The sequence below is a fragment of the Poecilia formosa genome, unplaced genomic scaffold (genome assembly GCF_000485575.1).
Source record: "Poecilia formosa unplaced genomic scaffold, Poecilia_formosa-5.1.2 Scaffold361, whole genome shotgun sequence".
In the NCBI taxonomy this organism is placed as follows: Eukaryota; Metazoa; Chordata; class Actinopteri; order Cyprinodontiformes; family Poeciliidae; genus Poecilia; species Poecilia formosa.
In genome coordinates, this window is record NW_006800300.1 from 118,481 (window position 1) to 137,034 (window position 18,554).

The 18,554-nt window shown below is 38.3% G+C and overlaps 1 protein-coding gene and 1 long non-coding RNA gene across 5 annotated transcripts in view; both read right to left on the reverse strand.

The window, feature by feature from the left end:
* LOC103153755 (protein turtle-like) overlaps nt 1-18,554 on the reverse strand; it is a 53,855-nt gene that overhangs the window by 19,630 nt on the left and 15,671 nt on the right. For 2 of the 4 annotated variants that reach the window (XM_016662181.1, XM_007574780.2), the window contains exon 1: nt 1,042-1,110. The exons of 1 other annotated variant lie outside the window; for it this stretch is intronic. The gene's annotated coding sequence lies outside the window, so the exon portion shown is untranslated. Of the gene's footprint in view, nt 1-1,041; nt 1,111-18,554 lie in introns of those variants that run through there. One more of the 4 variants, XM_016662179.1, reaches the window with a different exon arrangement.
* Nucleotides 12,793-14,319, reverse strand: LOC107833316 (uncharacterized). Its single transcript, XR_001659040.1, has 2 exons — nt 14,173-14,319; nt 12,793-13,580 (listed from the first exon to the last, which is right to left on the reverse strand). It is a non-coding gene; the product is annotated as an uncharacterized LOC107833316 (long non-coding RNA).

Below are 18,554 nucleotides of genomic sequence, written 5' to 3' on the forward strand. Positions count from 1 at the left end.
CAAACTAAATGTTGGATTTAAATAAAGGCAGAAAAGTAAGAAAAGTTTCTTTGGCTATAAAATGACCAACAGCCGACTCATCATTTCCTCAAGAAACAGAAAGTGGTTGGATGAACAATGATCCCACAACTGATCACCATGACGACCAGGTTCCTCAATAAATGACTTTCTGACAACCAACATCATCAAACCATTAAAAAAAAAGACATTTAGTTAAAATGGTTAAACTTGATGAAATCAGACGTTTGGTACCAGAACCAGAACCAGTTTGTTTTTATCTGTTGAACCAACATCTTGTTATTTACTGTTGAACTGAAGCATGAAGGAGGAAATAAGGACATGCAGGGTGTAAATATTTACATGTTAAAGTCCAAATGGATCCAAAACAGCTGAGACATCAGAACCTCAGACTGGGACCCATCAGAACCTCAGACTGGGACCCATCAGAACCTCAGACTGGGACCCATCAGAACCTCAGACTGGGACCCATCAGAACCTCGTCTGCTCTGGTTCCATGTGAATTAAAGAACCAAGAAGAAGCAGAACTTCCTGACTTTGACATTTTCTGAGGATTTCCCCAGAAACTGGATCAGGTTCCTGTTTGGTTACCAAATGAAACAGAATCTGGTTTTGCATAAACAAATGATCCAAAAGGAACAACCAGACTCTTTATCGGGTTTTGGATCAGAACCGGGAGAACTGGTATGAATAGTGAACTGTTTAATCTGGACCAGATCAAATCATCTGACTGTTTCCATTTTAGATAAATTATTTTCAATAATATTTTATAGAATCTATAGTTATTAAACGTTTAGATAATAAACTTTATTTCCATCTTCACACAGCTCTAGATGATCATTCAGGAAACGATCAGTATCAGTTTACACTCAAGGAAACTTTTTTCTAATAATCAATAATCACTTTAATAGCGTTAATATCTGAGGTGATTAATTTATATTTATTCTTACAGATCAACAGATTTATTTCTTAAATAAAATCGTTTTCTCTTCTGCTTCATGTCAATCAGAAAGTAAATCTCACCTGGTGAGCGGCTCCCTGCTGATCCATCTGACAGAGTCAGAGCCAAATTCCAGCTGATTTCTGTTTACGTCAGTCAGCTGATGGTCACGTGATCCAGCCCGTTCACCTGATTGGTTCCCCAGCAGGAAGGCGTCTCTTCCCTACATTGTTTCTCTTCTTCCTGATTCTTTGACTGGAGTTTCCAGTTTTTCCTCCTGCTGAGTTTTTAAAGGTGGAGCTCAAACAAACATCAGCAGAATAACTTTATGTTCATGTCAGATTAATATGTGCTGGGCGGAACCGATCTTGTGAGAAATTCTGCCCCCTGTGTCAGATCTGACCATTTTCACGGCGCTTCTGATCGATTTCTCGGTTAAAACTACTCATATAATCATGTCATTGTTGTAACTTTCAGTTTAATCGGCAGATATCAAAATAAAAATACATACATAAATAAACGAGGTCTGGTGTGGAGGTCTTTTTACGCTGTTTTGTTATTTTAAACGCGAAGAGAATCAATCTTTTTTTTTCAGCTTTTGCCTCGTAAGCCTCACAAATAAAAGTCAGTCAACAAACACAGGTTCCCAACACGAAGTGTGCATTTATAATTTTTCATTTCTGATAAAGGAGGAGGGAAGCTGGCCGACAGCAGGGCACAAAAATAAAGACTTCCTGAAAAGATCAGAGTGTAAACTTTTTGGTCAGTCACGTTCTAATGGAAAATAAGGAAAATAAGGAAATGTCTAGTGTGCTATCACACATAATTTTTGAGAATTTGGAAACAGTTACTTTTTATTTCCCAAAGTTATGGGGGAGAAGAGGAGAGAATGGATATTTCACCAGCCTGATAAAATCTGTTCCCCCTACATAAAATGGAAACAAATTAATTTACCTGCAAGTCTTTTACTGTGTTGATTCCTCTTATCATCACCAAGAAATCCTGTGATTTTCATAACATTAGCTCTTTATTTGCCAAAGTTAGAATGGGGGAACAAAATATTTTAAGCGCCTGAGAAAATCTGCCCCCCCCCCCCTTAAAATGGAAACAGATTAATTTGCCTGCAAGTCTTTTACTGTGTTAATTCCCCTTATGATCAACAACAAATCCTGTAAGTTTTAACACATTAGCTCTTTTTTTGACAAAGTTAGGATGGGGGAACAAAATATTTTAGCTCTTTCAGCCACCTGAAATAATATGTTCCCTCTACATGAAATGGACATGTACAGTGAATTATTTTCTTTGTTACCTAAAATGTGAATCATTAAATGAAGCTGTTTATTTCAGTTTGCAGAAAAATCTCCTAGCAAAAGAGGTTGTGGATTTTCCTGTTTCCACTGCGGCGTCTACAGCATGAGGTTGGACATTGCTGTGAGACTTATTCTTAACAGTGGTTGTTATAACATTAATATTCTTATTTTGAGTGTTAATGAAAATTTTTATCATGACTATAATTTGTATGTTTTGATAAAAAAAAATGTACTTTGCCAAAACTTAATACATCAACATGTGAAAACAGTTATTTAACAAAATTGTTTGTCTATAATTTAATAATTTCATTTCCTGTAGTTATTAAAAATAGATGTGGTTGAGGGTCAAGAAAACCCCCAACATCCTGCATATGTTCATTATTAGAAAAAATTAAAAATGCGACACTTCAAATCTGGACTAGATTATTCTCCTCTTCAAGAAGACTCTTTATTACCATGTTTGCGATTTGTGAAACCTTTTTCTGTTTTGTGAAACTTCACTTAACAGACCACTAAAGAAGATTTTTCCTTCCTTGAGCCATCAGCATTTGCAATAACTCTTTATAAAAGTAATGAGTTACACCACATTTAATTTCCCATTGGGATTAATAAAGTGGTTCTAAATTAGAATTGAATTTGAAAAAGACTGCATGGAACAAGTGTGAATGGTAATCTGATATTTATTCAATCACATAAAGGTTTCACAAATCCCAAACATGGATTAAAACATTCTGCTATTTGTTTAGAATAATTTAGTCTAGCTTTAAAGAGTCTAGGTGTGAGTTTTGGAGTTTTAGCAGCTCTCATGTGACACAGATACAAAAAATGTCTGAAATTAACCTTTATTGAAGTTTCAATTATTGTACTTATTAAGTGTACATATGCAGGGTGTTGGGGGATTTCTTGACCCTCTACTTTTAATAACTACAGGAAATGAAATTATGAAGTTATAGACAAACAATTTTGTTAAATAACTGTTTTCACATGTTGATGTATTAGTTTTGGCAAAGTACTTTTTTTTTTTATAAAAACATACAAATTATAGTCATGATAAAAATTTTCATTAACACTCAAAATAAGAATATTAATGGGAACAATGGGAATCTGTGTTTGTTGACTGACTTTTATTTGTGAGGCTTACGAGGCAAAAGCTGAAAAAAAAAGATCGATTCTCTTCGCGTTTATAACACAAAACAACGTAAAAAGACCTCCACACAGGACCTCGTTTATTTATGAATGTATTTTTATTTTGATAGCTGCCGATTAAACTGAAAGTTACAACATTGACATGATTATATGAGTAGTTTTTACCGAGAAATCGATCAGAAGCGCCGTGAAAATGGTCAGATCCGACACAGGGGGCAGAATTTCTCACAATACGGCGGCCATCTTGGAGCGGTCATCCCTCCTACTTAGCTCAACCAAAACAGCAGAAGATCCTCAGCGCTGAGGGATTTTGTTGTTGTTCGTGTCACATTTATGAATGTCTCATTTCTCCATCATGTGAATCTTCAGTGTTTATATCTGACATCTAAATGTTTCCTCTGTAGTTCAGAGAATCTATTGATGAAGCTGTAAATGATGATGATCCTCAGACTATGTCCTTCTAACCTTTCATTATGTTCTGACTTCAACTTTCTCTCTGACCGTAAAGAAACTTTGTTCATCAGCAGGAAGTTAAACTCAGTGAACCTGTTCAGTTATAATAACAGTCTGGTTACTGAAATGGAGATTCGGACCAGCAGCTGGAATAAAAACTTCATAACAACGAGATGAAGCTCATCGGTTTGATCTGATCTCAGCTGAACCTGAATCTGATCTGAAGGACATTCCTGTTTACCTGCCTGGACCTGAACTGAATACTTGGTTTGGAGGAGAGACAGCAGATCTCACAGCTTCTTAGTTTGAGCCTGAATGTCTAGTGGAAACATGAATGTGAACAAGTTACATAAACGGCGACGAGCTGCTAACAGTGAATCTGTGACGACGCTCTGCAGATGGAAACAGGTCTGTGTGTTACTGAGTCGGCCTGCAGCTGAAGCAGAGACTCTGGAGGAAACCTGGTCCTGATGCTTTTCACATATGAGGCTGATACTTTTTAATGGACAATATTTGTTTTAATTATCTTCAGATGGATAATTTATTTTTCTATAACAGCAGCATTATGTTAAAATCCTTTTCTATAGATTATATTGTTCCTAAATTTGTTTTTACAGTAATTTTAACATAAATAAGTCCAAAATTGTTTCCATGTGGACTTATTGACTGTAAATGAATTTTTGCTGATATTTAGTAATGTTTCTATAGTTTCAGTCCAGCCTGCTGTCACTCAGCATCGACACTCAGTGAGTTTCACCCAGTGCATTGTGGGACATGTCCACTGGGAGACTGATGGACAATAAAAGGCCCAAAGTGTCTCATGATGTCATAAAGCCTCAGACGTTCACTTGGCAGGTTGGATGGAGGGACGTCCAGCAGCAGCTGATGGGCTCAGAGTCCGTTATCGGACCACCGGCCCGACTGCTGCAGACCCTCCTCTTCATCTTCCTCCTCCTCATCCTCCTCACTCTCTTCATCCTCCTCATCCTCGTCTGACCGACTCCACGTCGTCCATCTGAGGACCAGCGACACACAGACTGTCGGTCTGAACAACGTCAGAGTGTAAAGCTACGGGAAGCCAACAGGGTCAGAATCAGATCCTCATCCTGACCCATCATGGCTGTTAGACAGCTGAACCACGACGTCATTAATGAATCAATGAAGATCAGGAATTACTGGAAATTTACTTTGAGTTTCTATTGTTAACACAAATGTTCATAAAACTTTTATATCTGACATGGAGAGTTTATATTTTGTTCAGTTTATTTTTATATTAATGTGAAGAAACATTTTCTCACAGTGGATATTTTTCTATGTCTGCTTTCATATTTCTATGTCTGGTTTTCAAATGAAACATATCACTGAGATCAACTGATTGTTATAACTCAGTAAATATTCCCGTTGTCGTCTGAGAGCAGCAGGAAACCATTTGATCTTCTGTGTTTTTCTAGAAAAGTTTCTGTAATCTGATCATATTACAGATTATCTCAACCTGCTGCAGCCACAACACAGAGCTGGAACCGGCGGCTATCAGGTTCTGGCATCTCTGCTCAGAGGAACTGAGTCGGTTCTTCAGTCAGTGGATCCTTTATCAGTTCATTTCAGGTTTTTATGGATTCTTCATGGAATCTGCAGGGATTAAGATTTTTATACTTGAGATTAAACTTCTGGATCTTTTGATCCTTTTTAAGGTTTTATTGGCTCTAGAGGCTTTTATTTGAGAGAGGAGGAAAACACACATGGAGGGTCATCAGGCTTAGATGGAGGAAGTTAAAGATGCTAAACTCATAAATAAATAAATAAATAAATAAATAAATAAATAAATGACACAAAGGACTCAATTCTTTCTGCTCACAGCAGGAACAGGAATCTAAAACAGGAAGTGATTTTCTGCCCGTCTGTGGAACCAGAACATCTTCAGAAACCCAAAATTTCTCCGCTTCTGCTTCTGACATCAGTTTTTATAGTCTAGCTCTACTGGTGTGTCGGGAAGTTTACTGGTGTTACTGGTCTTCATCTGATATCAGTTCTGGCTCCGTTTGGACTGGATGTGTGGAAACCAGAATCATTTGGACCTCTTGACCTGAACATCTGCTCCATTTCAGACTGAATAACGATGGTGTTGTTCTTCTCTGTCATATTTGGTCCAACTTCTTACTCCAGGAGACGGAGCGGATCGGGTCAGGCTGACCGGAACCGGGTGAAAAGTCTTCATCACTAACAGCTCTATAAATAGTATCTCTGCTTTTAAGTTTAATCTAAATGAACCTGTTTACTGCTGAGGTTTTCATGCATTATTTAATAACATATTATTCTAATATTCTAATCGAATAGAGATTTAATAGATAAACATATAAGATTATAATGTCCACTTATAAAACTTAAATCATAAAGATAAACATTGCTGATGCAGGTAAGTTTAACTTAATATTGTCATGATCCGTGGTTTCTGTGTGTTTTTGAGTTTTTCAATGTGTTCCTGTTTTCCTGTGAGTCTCTGTCCTGTCCTCCCTGTTGATTGTTTCCCAGCTGTATCCAGTTCCCTTGATTACCCCGTCTGTATTTATACCCACCTGTTGTCTGTGTTCCTCGTCGGGTCCTTGTCGTTTGTCTATTGTATGTTGTCGTCGTCACGCCAGTAGAACTGTAAAGTCCTGGTTTGTGTTTGTCTTTTGTCGTTTGTCTACTCGCCAGTTGTACTGATAAGTCCTGGTTAGTGCTAGCTCCCGTATAGTCCTGTGAGTCAGTTGCTACCGGCTATTAGCTGCGTGCTTGTTCCTGCCGTGCTGCCTGCTATGGACTGTGTGCTTTATTTTCATCATTAAACATCATCATCACCATACCTGGGTCTCGGCGTCTCTCCTCACCACCACCAACCCTACCTCATGACAAATATAGAGATTAAACTACATTGATTTAAAGTTGGTCATCGTTGTCCAGTGATTGTATTTCCACTTGTTTAAGATAAAAACCTGTTTTTTATCTGTTTTCTCTGATTTTGCTGTTTTTCAGGGACAGTCGACCTGAAGGCCCCGCCCACTTCAGGCTGATGTCAGCTGGCTGAAAGTTCAGCCACTGTTCCCACAACGAGTTAAACCAAAATATTCACAGTAATATTTAATACATCAGCACTGATACATAATGTTGATCATTTTAAGTCTCTGTGAACATTTATAGTTCAGAGTGATGGAGAGTTTGAGGAGCTGGAACTTAAACTACATCTTTGTGGGAATAATCCAGTCATATGATACTTTAGCTCACTGGTTGCCTGTCGTTCATTTTGAAGGAGTTGAAATCGACATTAATTGGCTCTCAGCAGCAGATCCTGTCCTCCAGTCGCAGAAACAAACTGTAGATGTTCTTTGATTTTATTATTCTGCCGTCTCACAGTCTTGGTTCTGGTCCAACACGTCTTCCATGTCCAGGAGCCTCTGAGTCCAACAGACCGAGGGTCTCTGCAGTTGGATGTAGAGCACATGTGTCAAACTCAAGGCCCGCGGGCCACATGTGGCCCGCCATGTCATTTTATGTGGCCCCCCAGCATTTTATAGGCCCATGATTGACTTAAAATAGGTTTTGAGCACGAATTGACTACAAACTACATCTCCCATAATGCATTCCGATTGTTACCAGCCAACATTACGGCTTCTCGCCACTAGAGAGCAGCAGAGTCACTTTAAGCTGCTTATTGATTTTACCAGCGAATAAAACTGAGACATTAACAAGCTAACATCAAAACGTCCAAGAAAAGAAAAGTCGATTTACAAGTAAGACTGAATGAAGATGTGTGTGAGTTGGTGTCAGGGCGGCAGGTGGCGCTAGACTTTTTTTGTTATCCTTATCTTGACCGGCAACATAAAAAAAAAAAAAATCGGTCATGTACTATTTTTATCCGTGAAATTACAATAATATAAACATCGGCTATTTAGCAGCATTTCATGCGGTTTAGTTAATATTCACCGTGAATCCAGATCACATCACAAATTAAGCAGATAAATGTATCTACATTTTTCTCCGTAGTGACAAAAACCACTGACTGAGGCCCCAATAACTTTTAATAAATTAAATTAAGCGACTTCACTTAAATTAGCATCACTTCACCCGCTGGGATCTGAACAACTTCCTCCTGGTTCCCATCTGCAGAAAAATCTGCGCTAATTCATCAGTCAGTTGGATCTATCTGATCCAAACAGATCAACTGAACTCTGAGTGTTTTACCCTGCGCGGTCCGGTGTGAGCTTTAAGGATTTTTTTTTATTATTTTTTTTTTTTAGCTTTTCCGAAACGGACAGATGTTACATCTGCTGCTTTAGTGGTTCTTTCAGTTTGTCTGAGTTTTTAATAAGCGCCACAGAAACTGGTTTGGTTGCTTGAGCTTTGGGACGAGTTGTACTGATGTCTCCACAGTCACCAGAAACTCTACCTGCCTAAGAGTCAGACTCTTAGTCTGTCCCAAAAGCTTTTGTGTCGCTGCAGAAAATGAAATCAAATAAAAATAAACCAGCGTGCTGCGGTAGTCACAAGTCGAGTGCGAAAGCTCCTCCACATAACCAGCTAACCAGGAACTCAAACTTGATCAGAGTCAGCATGTTGAGACGTAAACACACAGGCTGCACATAATGCTCTGTCCACAAAGAAATATTCTCACTGCACATTCAAAGCGCACCTCTAACTGCGCCTGTGAGGACTGAGCGCATCGATGTGAACATTTGCGGTTCACATTGAGCAGAACAAACACGGTGGATTTAAACTTGACTCCCACCTTGATGACTTCCACAAAGAAACATGGATCCTCATCCTCACAGGGGGTTGATGTAAATGTCCATATAGGTGAGCCTCTATCATCGATCCGCGTCAAGGTGAACTTCAGAGATCAAGCCACTACAGAGACGCCAGCGGTGTGATGGGTGGCAGCTCCCTGTTCAATGCATCAACTATAACAATTATGAAAACTATAATCCCATCTTTCTTTCAGGAATAATTCTGCCCTGCCAGTAAAATGCTCACCGGAGAAGAGATGCTTGAAGTCCGGCTTATTAAAAAAATATATTTTTTCTAATAAAATCAAAAACACACAGTACTTAGTCTGGTGGGGGATGGGAGAGGCATGTAAAGCACTGAGGGAAACCCTGATATGTCTATTGGTGCTTTTACAGCTTTAGAAAATAAATGAGCTCATAAAATAGAACTCAAAATGACTCAAGAATCAGTCGACTCAACTATAGAAAAACCAAAACGAAATTAAGAGCTGCTAATTTTATCCTGTCAGTCTGTTACATGTGGATCTGCTGCAGTAAATCTTTTCTACCAACAGCTTCATGATCTTCAGTAACTCTATGAGGAATATATATTAATGAGTTACAATATTTAATTTCACTTTGGAATTAAAAGTCGACGACGACACATTCACACTTTTAGATGATTTTTTAACCCAGAATGCAAATGGAAAAAACCGGGAGTGAAATGGTGACTGGGACTGACTAGTATATATTCATTGAGGGAAAGTTAGTTTTACATCTGCTCAAGAGCCCCCCCTGGTCCGGCATTGTTCAGGGGGCCGGACCAAATGACGTGGCGGGCCGGATCCGGCCCGCGGGCCGTAGCTTGGGGACCCCTGCTCCAGAAGGTTCTTTTTATACATCCCGACTGTTTTCCTGTGTTTCATTTTGGAGAATGAGAATTAGACTGCTTATCAGATGCTGAGGTTTGGAGACCCAGATCTGCTCCAGAATATACTTACAGTGAACAGTGTGACGTCCTGAGCTGAGAAGAGGTTAGTTAAGTTTAAGTTGATTCTGCATATATGGGGAAAGGTTTCAAATGTAGCTAGTAAATTAAAACAAAAAGCTCTTGTCAAAAATGAATGTTGCCTGAAGATATAAGAGCAGAGACGAGGTGACTGAAATAAAACGATGGTAATATTCATCCAATGAGAAATCTTAGTCATGTAATTTTAAGAAAATCCTTAAAATTTCAGGAATGATGAGATTTTTCCTAGTAAGATAAGAATTATTCAAAAAGCTCCTAATGTGACAAAGAGTGTCTGAAACCTCCTGCAGCCCCAGCTGCCTGCTCTGGTGCCCCATATGAAATGGGGGTGTTCTGTCAGCCTGGCAGTTCCCCAAACCACAACAAAAACGAGTAAAGAAACTCAGATAAGCACACATGGGGTCAGTCTGACCCCATCTGGGACTATTGAAGGTTCAGCAAGGAAGATGGAAGAAAGAAGTAACAGGAAGGAGAGAGATTCTCTGTAAAATGGAGGGAGCTCTGCCAGCAGCAGGCTCTGCTCCACCTGTTTGTTTTTATTTACTTTTTCATTGTATGTTAGAAAAAAAAAACTTAATGTGGTGCTGACAGTTGAGCATTACTAAGAAACAGACTTAGTAATGAAATGACCAGCAAGGTGAAAAGCCGTAACAAATCACAATAATGAGGATTTAAATATGCCGATCAAACATGCAATTTAATTTCAGTTTCGTCATCATGACTCACTTTTCTTAATCTAATTTAGATTCAATGATTAGTTAATTTCTATGAACTGATCACAGGGGGGCGAATTAGTTTTTTTTTGTATATCTACCATAACAGTCTGAACTAGATCTTGTTGATTTGTTTCAGAGACTAAAGAAGTAAAAAAAGGTTATATTCCAGTTTTAACAGTAATTTGGACTGCATATGAGTTTAGTTTCTTTTGTGACATTTGGTCCACTATATAAGCCACTTCTGCCACTCCGATGAAATATAATAAAATCCTGTGTCTCATTATGACTTGGCTATGTAATTATTTTTGATAACTTGCACTGGCTCCCTGGCATTCTTAGGAGATGGATGAGACAAGTTTGGCTTGATGCAGAGACATGGACACTGTGAAGCAACACTTCAGATGTGGTTTTACAAATCTTGTAATCTTGTGAGTTTTGGAAGAATTCTTGCCTTAATCTGCATTTCTGCTTGATCCTCATCTCTGTCTGATTGCTGTCTTGGCTTTCTCACATTCACTTGGATTCCTTCTGGGAGATTTTCTACTGGGCCAATCAAAGAGCAGAAGTAGTTGTGTACAATGACGTTAATTTTTTATGATTTGTAATTTTATCAATGGCAGTGGAGGAAGTGAAGGAAGCCGTTCATTCAGTGTTGGTCACACTTCCAAATACTGAATTAACATTAACAACCGCCTCATTTATAACTGAAGCAGAGAGACGTCTTAAAGCTGCAGGACTCCGGCCCCTGGGGAATGGAGCTGGAAACCCCTGGTTTAGTCTGACAGGTCAAGGTCAGAATGAAGAGCTGAACTTTCTGAGGGAAGTTATTGTTCTTTCCTAAAAGTTTTTACAATTTTATTTAAACTTTTTGATGATTTACTAAAATAAATGAGAAAAAATAGCAAAGCTGAATATTTTTTTATTTTGTAGATTTCCAGGATGTGTACCTGCAGTGTTTGTCCACCAGGTGGCAGCAGAGCCTGGATCACCTGTAGAAATATCAGCCTTTCATCTTTTCATTCTGCTGAACTTCAGGAACGTTTTAACATTTGAAATGTTCTAAAAGCTTCATGATGATAAATGATGTTTGTCTCTGGATCCCATCAAGCAGCAGGTTTATTGATCGATTATTGATCCTCTGGTTGATCAGACATGATGCCTTTAACTCACTGATGGTTGATGGTAAAACATGAAGGATTCTTAAAGCTGCAGCTGGAGCTCAGAGGAACCAACTGGATCGAAACCAGTGGAACCCTCCAGTCTGATCCAGGTAGAGTCACTGGGAGAACTGGAGTCCAGATCCACTGGGAGAACCGGAGTCCAGATCCACTGGGAGAACCGGAGTCCAGATCCACTGGGAGAACTGGAGTCCAGATCCACTGGGAGAACTGGAGTCCAGATCCACTGGGAGAACTGGAGTCCAGATCCACTGGGACTGGGCAGATGTCCTTCATCAGATCATCATCATCATCATCATCATCATCATCATCATCATCATCATCATCATCAGAACAGATGTTCTGTCTGGTTCTGATCTCATGTTTCATTATTTAGTTTATTCTAACATGTTTTATGCTAACTTAGCATCACTGCTAACCGTGAGTCTTCCTGTTAGCTGGAGCTTCAGAAGAAGCTTCTTCTCTCCAACCAGAGATCACATGATCGATGACATCACTTCCTGGCCAAACCTGCTGCTGTTCTATCTGCTGAACTGCTAACATTGTTAAAATAATTCACATTTTGGAATATATTTGTACCTATAAGTAAAAACATAAATAAACTGAACTATTTTACGTTGAGTTTTTCTTCATATAAACAGAAATAAACAGCAGCTCTGCTGTTGGGTTGGTTCATGTTCAATGATTACAGAAGAGAAAGTTTAAAATATTTTAACTTCTGATCATCTTTTATTATGATTCAGTTTTGCAGAAATTTCTATTTTCAGCTGTTTTATTTTCTTTTTTCTATTTTCAAATCAAACATTTTCATAAATATATTGATGTCATCAGAAACATTAGCAGAGAACCAGAGGAAACACCAGAGCTGAGCTGCATAGGAACACATCAGATCTGACCTTTGACCTTTGACATGTCATTTAGTTCTCGACTGAACCTGTGGAACCAGAAACTGAACATCTGGACTCAGATAAACTGGTTTTATAAATAAAATGAGTTCATGCTGCTGTTTGGACTGGATTTTATTCAGGTAAAAAAGCTGGATACAGATGCATGCCGCACTTTTCAGATTATTTATTTATAAAAACATTTTCAAATCCATCGTTTTCCTTCCACTTAATTATTATGTAATAATGAAACATGAAATTGTTCAAAAAAAAGTTTGGATCATTTTTCAGCAGCTGCATTTTGTGATTATTGATTTATAATTGCTTATTTAAAGGGACATTTCACACATTTACAATAAAAATACATTTTCAAAAAACTTTAATATAACAAATTAAAACAAGCAGAATAAAAGTGAAGAACTTCAGCTCGTCAAATCAGAATTTATCAGTAAATTAAACCTGAATCAGTTTAGCATGATTCAGGTTAGCATGCTTTAGCATCTGCAGAGCTGATGATGTCACCAACCTGCAGATTATCTTCAGTTTAAATCCTCTGATGGCTGAACTTTGGTCTGAATGAGAAACCAGAACCAACCGAACCAAATGGACTTCATTATGACAGGAATAAACCTCACATAGCATTTAGCTGATACTGGTGTTCTGATTTAACATTAACTGCAGTTTATTGCAGATTTTCTTCATATATAATCAATAAACATCCTGAAGGTTCTGCTTTGGTTTCACACACTCAGGGATTTTGTTTGTTTTAACAGGTTTGTTCTGCGGTTTTGGTTTAGTTTTTCTCACCTGCTGCTGTAAATAAAAGTTTCCACTGCTGAGCCGCAGACAGAAACAAGAACATGATGTTTGTTAGCAACAAGCTGCAGAACCACAGGTTTCACAGGTTAAACTGGTTAAACTGGTTAAACTTGTTAAACTGGTTCAACAGGCTGAAGCTGCTGAGGTTTTAACAGTTCAGACATTTAAAATAAAACAGTGACTGGAAACATGAGAATGAAACATTAAATACATTCATTTGGTTCTTCAGACAGATAAACTTAATTCACCAGGAGTTGATGGTTCTGTGCTTTAACTAGACCGGTGGAGCTTCCTGCTGGAGGATTACCTCAGGGTGGAATAAACAACTTTTGGTTCTGGTTTGTAATCTGAAAAGAAAAACATGAAATCAAATCAAAATAAACCCAAACTGAACCTGAACTGCTTTGGTTTGTAAGGAGAATCAACTGGAATGGAAACGATTCTGAGTTTATGAGACTGAACTGAAATGACTGTAAATGTAAATACATCAGTTTATTTAAAGCCCCAGAGAAACAACAAGTTATCACTTGGTGCCATTTGAATAAATGAATTGAAACTTAATCTATGATCCAATCTCATTGTGTTTTTTAGCTTTATATCTGTAAATTTGTAGATTTTCCAGAATAACTGGTTCTTTTCTTCATTTGTTTATTTTCAAGCTTTGGCTTGTTGGTGCTTCAAGCAGCTTTGATGTGTTTTTATTTTAAAGTTTATGCCTTCATTTATTATAAATAATAAAAGCAGAAATCTGGTGCACATTGCTTATATTTAGAAAGCAGCAGGCATCATAAATCTGGACAAAATAGTTTTTTTTCTGCCTTTCAGAGGAATCCAGTTTTATTCAACATCAGGATTTTATGTTTTTGTTTTCTCTCTCAGATTATTGATCTGAATAATAAGATTAATTTGTGCTCATTTATGTATTTAGAGATGTTTTACCTCTTTTTCTGGTTTCTCTGATGATTATCTGTCCATAACTGACTTCATCTGTCGTCACAGTGGAAATGACTGCAGGCGGATCGTTTTCTGAAAAATAACAGAGACTTTATAAAAAAACAGCAACACAATTTACATGATCAACATCAACTTACTGAAACTTGTGGTAAATATATTTATATGTTAATAAAATCCACAACATTAGTCCAAGAAAAGTCTCTGAGTCAATCAATCAATCAATCAATCAATCAATCAATCAATCAATCAATCAATCAATCAATCAATCAATCAATCAGATTTTATTTGTGTATTACATTTCAGGTCAACATGCTTTACATCATAAAACACAAAAATATACAACTGAAGCATTAAATTTTTCCATTTGCCATAATTACACATATAAAATGTTGATCAATGTTTCATTCATTATGTTTCAGTTCATTTATTCCAGATTTAAAGGCTCTCAGTGTTTCGGCTGTTTTACAGTTTTACAGAAGTTTGTTCCAGATCTGTGATGCATAGAAGCTGAATATGACAAACGTGTCGACCTGTTATTAAAATGTAGATGTAGAAATAAATAGCACAGATTCACAGCTTCGGACAAAATAAGAGTTAATTAAAGGTAGAATCTTTCCTTTTAATTAAGATATTTTTTAAAATAAAACATTAGAATAATATTTTTATCTCCTGCTTCACATTTTAAAGACATATTTATACTTATTTTTAAGATACTTTCATTATTTTATTAGTCATTTTTTCTACTTCTAATTTTTCCTTTTTTCATTTTGTTAGTTATTTTGGGTTTAACTGAGTTTTACCTGCTCACTGAGTTTGTTGCATAAAGCATTTTAACTGGTGGTTGAAGTATTTTGTTAATAAGTTGATGTATTTTGGAAACATGTTTATTCTGTGTAGGCTTTTATGTATAGTTATTGTTTTATGATTGTCACCAGGCAGACAATCATAAAACAATAACTAAAGAATATTTGGTAATTATTTTCTGCTAATCAGATGGTGCAGCGACTTGGTAAGATTTTTATTTTATTACCTTCAGTTGTTCTGAAAATGATACGTATATGAAATGACTTAAAAGAAATTTGAATTTGCAATTTGAAGCCTTGAAATTGGCCTCTGTCTCTTTAAGAAGCTCCTAATCTTTCCAACACTTTGCCTTCAGCACATCATCACAACAATGCTCCTCCATTATGCCTTTTACAACTGTCCTCTGAGCAGCAGCTCCTGTAACGAGCTCAGCAGTTCCAGCAGGTGTTTGCTAATTGCTGCTGGCTAGTCTGAAGGAGCCGAGTGGGGAGGAGCTGGATTTAAAGGCGGGGCTACGTCCACCCAGGCATTTAGCACAGTTGAATGGTTGCCATGGAGATTATGAAAGAATCAGGCGGCGACTCTTTCCAGCGACTGAACCTCAGTTACAGTTCAGGAAAACCTGAAAGCCCTCAAGTCTTTAAACGCCTCCCATTCCATTACATCAGTGGAAACACACCATCAACAGGCCACAGAGCCCAGCAGGCGGCCATGTGGCTGCCTGCTGGGTTAAAACTACTAAAGCTAGTAAACTTAATAAACACTCAGACTAAAGGTCAGACGTTGGTATTTTCTGAATGGCTTCATGCTGCTGCAGTAACACAGTCCTGCTCTGAGTCTGTCAGGTACGGCTGCCAGGAGTGCCAGGGCTTGTGGAGAGCATGGTAGCATGTCTGACTCTCAGCAGCGGAAACCACAATGCATTTCACCTTTGTTTACTCAATGTCACACGTTCACATCAAAGTAAAACAGTTTCTCAGGTTCGAACGGAATCAACAGCTCAGAACCACAGAGCCACCAAACGGAGCAGCTCTGAGTTTAAACCTGATGAGAAACTCTGCTGCCGACCTCATCGCGTGAGAAGATCACATGACTAACCACCGAGCAGAGGAACGACGACGAGCCTTATTTTATGGAACTGATGTATTTTCTTGTTATGTCAAGAAAATGATATGAAAACAATCACAGAAATATACCAACAACATCCGTAGTTAGAATATTTTAAAGTTGGTATCAGTTTTGTAAAAATGTGAAGAACTTTCAGACGATTTTATCAATTTAAAATAATATATCTATTGGCTTCAATACAATATTGGATGATATTAAACATCGAACGTTTACAACAGTAAAGTTTGTTGCTGATTACAAACAAAGTTAATTTTACAACATGAAAGGCTCGTCCATCACAATCATTAAAGACTGTTGGACCTCAAGGTTGGACCAAATACTGCAGTCTGGTCATGGATGTAACATGGTGGCTCAGATGTTGCTGTCTGAGGAGTTTATAAGCACTAAAGCCAAAATCAATCAACACATGCAGTTAATCACATTGATTGGAGGCAAAACCAGCTTTTACCAGAAGATGTTTCAGAAAAGGAACCAGGAAGGATCTGCAGATGGAGATAAATCTGTCTGGGATTAAATCTGAAGAACCAGTTAAAGCCAAAATCCCAATCCTAATCCAGAAGATCCCAGAGGAAATCAGAACAATGTTTTAATCTTTGCCAACCTCATCACCTCAGTTAAGGTCAGAGGTCTTTATTCAACCGTATGGAAGACAGACTGAGGCAAAAACTGCCTCCATCAGGGAGTTCAAAGGTCAGAGCCACTGCTGACCCAACTGAACACAAAGGACTGTCTCATTTTTAACAACAAACATCTTGATGATCCCTAAGATGTCTGAGGAAATGTTCTGTGGCCTGATGAGACAGAAGTGGATCCATCTGGAAGCTTAGCATCAAGTTGGATCTGTTATAAAACCAAGATGTTATTTCAGAACATGAGGTTCACTCTGACACATTTCTCTGAACCTAACAGAAGCAGAGCTTCACCAAACAGACCTGCTAACCAATCAGAATTAGGTTGAGGGTCGTTGGTAAAACTTTGACTCATATCCAGCAGTCGGTCCGCATGTCGCTCTGTGTCACTGTTTCCCAAACGGTTCATGAGTAACGAGCCTGAACTGTAAGATGAGGCCAGGAAACGACACCAATAATGTCAGAAAAGACAAAAACAACAAATAGTTCTGGGCATAGATGTGTAGTGATGGTTAACTCTTTGGGAAACGATGCTAAAAGTTCCCAAAGGTCCATAGTTTGAACATTGAGCAGAAGAAGCTGCTGCATCCAACAGGCTGGAAAACATTTCTGTCCCAGCAGGATGAATCCGACCCACCATGAGGCCGACTGTCTGAGCTGCTCAGCACGTCTCACATTTACCTCCAACAGCTACACCAGCATTTCACCTTTACTACCGATGGTGTGACTGAGAACTCAGTGTCTGCTGCTTCACTGCTGAGTCAGCTCTGCTCAGTTATGCAGGTAGTTACAGACTCAGACTCTGTTTCACAGCAGCCAGCAGGTGATCAGACACGGTTTCCCATCAGGTCTGATTTCATGATGAGGTGCAGCAGGATGAAAACGCTGCACACTGCCAGGAAAACAGTGAATATTGAGAAGCATTGATGCTGGAAGTAAAAGTCGTCCTGCAGGTAAAAACTGACACTGCATGGATGCAAACGTTACAAAAACCTAACGACACTTTATGGCTACAGTCATGACCATCAGAGTCATTAATGTTCATGATGAACCTCAAGCTGCAGTAATTTTACTATAATGTTTTGGCTCTTAACAGAAAGTGAATAACTTCTGGACATTTTGCAGCTCCAGTCGTGGTTGTGAACACAAAGGGATTCTGGGTAATGCCCAGGGGTCAAAGAGCACAGGGGCCCTGAGCCTGGAGATCTGGCCAAAGAATCCCTTAGGCTCACACTGGGTTTGTTCATCTCCTTTATTGTCCATTTAATTCAACAAATTCACCAGAATCTATAATTTAAGAGATTATTTTTTAAAATGTTCTCCTGGAGTCTGAGACTTACTGTGACAAGGAATGACTGGAGTTAGACACTAAACTATTTACAGCAATCTGTGTCTTGGAGCCCACAGAACCATAAATTGTGCCGTTAAAGGTTTATTTTTAATATAATGTTATGTTATGTGTTAATATTGCGTCACACACAGTGTCTCCCTCCTAATGGAGGAAAAACATTCAGACTCAGACATTTTGCCACATTCAGTCCTGGTTATAGATATGCTGACATATGCAGGTAATCAGCAATTAAACCCAAAGGTATTTTATAAAACCAGAACATTAAACCAGTTTTACTATGTAATTCTAGTTAAATCTTCCCTCAGGTGAATCGACTCAGAGCTTGTGAACCTTTAGCTGAAACACAGAAACAGGAAACTGGACGACCGCAGAGTCTGTTAGACCCAGTTAGCAGAAAAACCACAAACTGCTGCAGACGTTCAACACAAAGAGAAGCTTTTACTGTACATGAACAT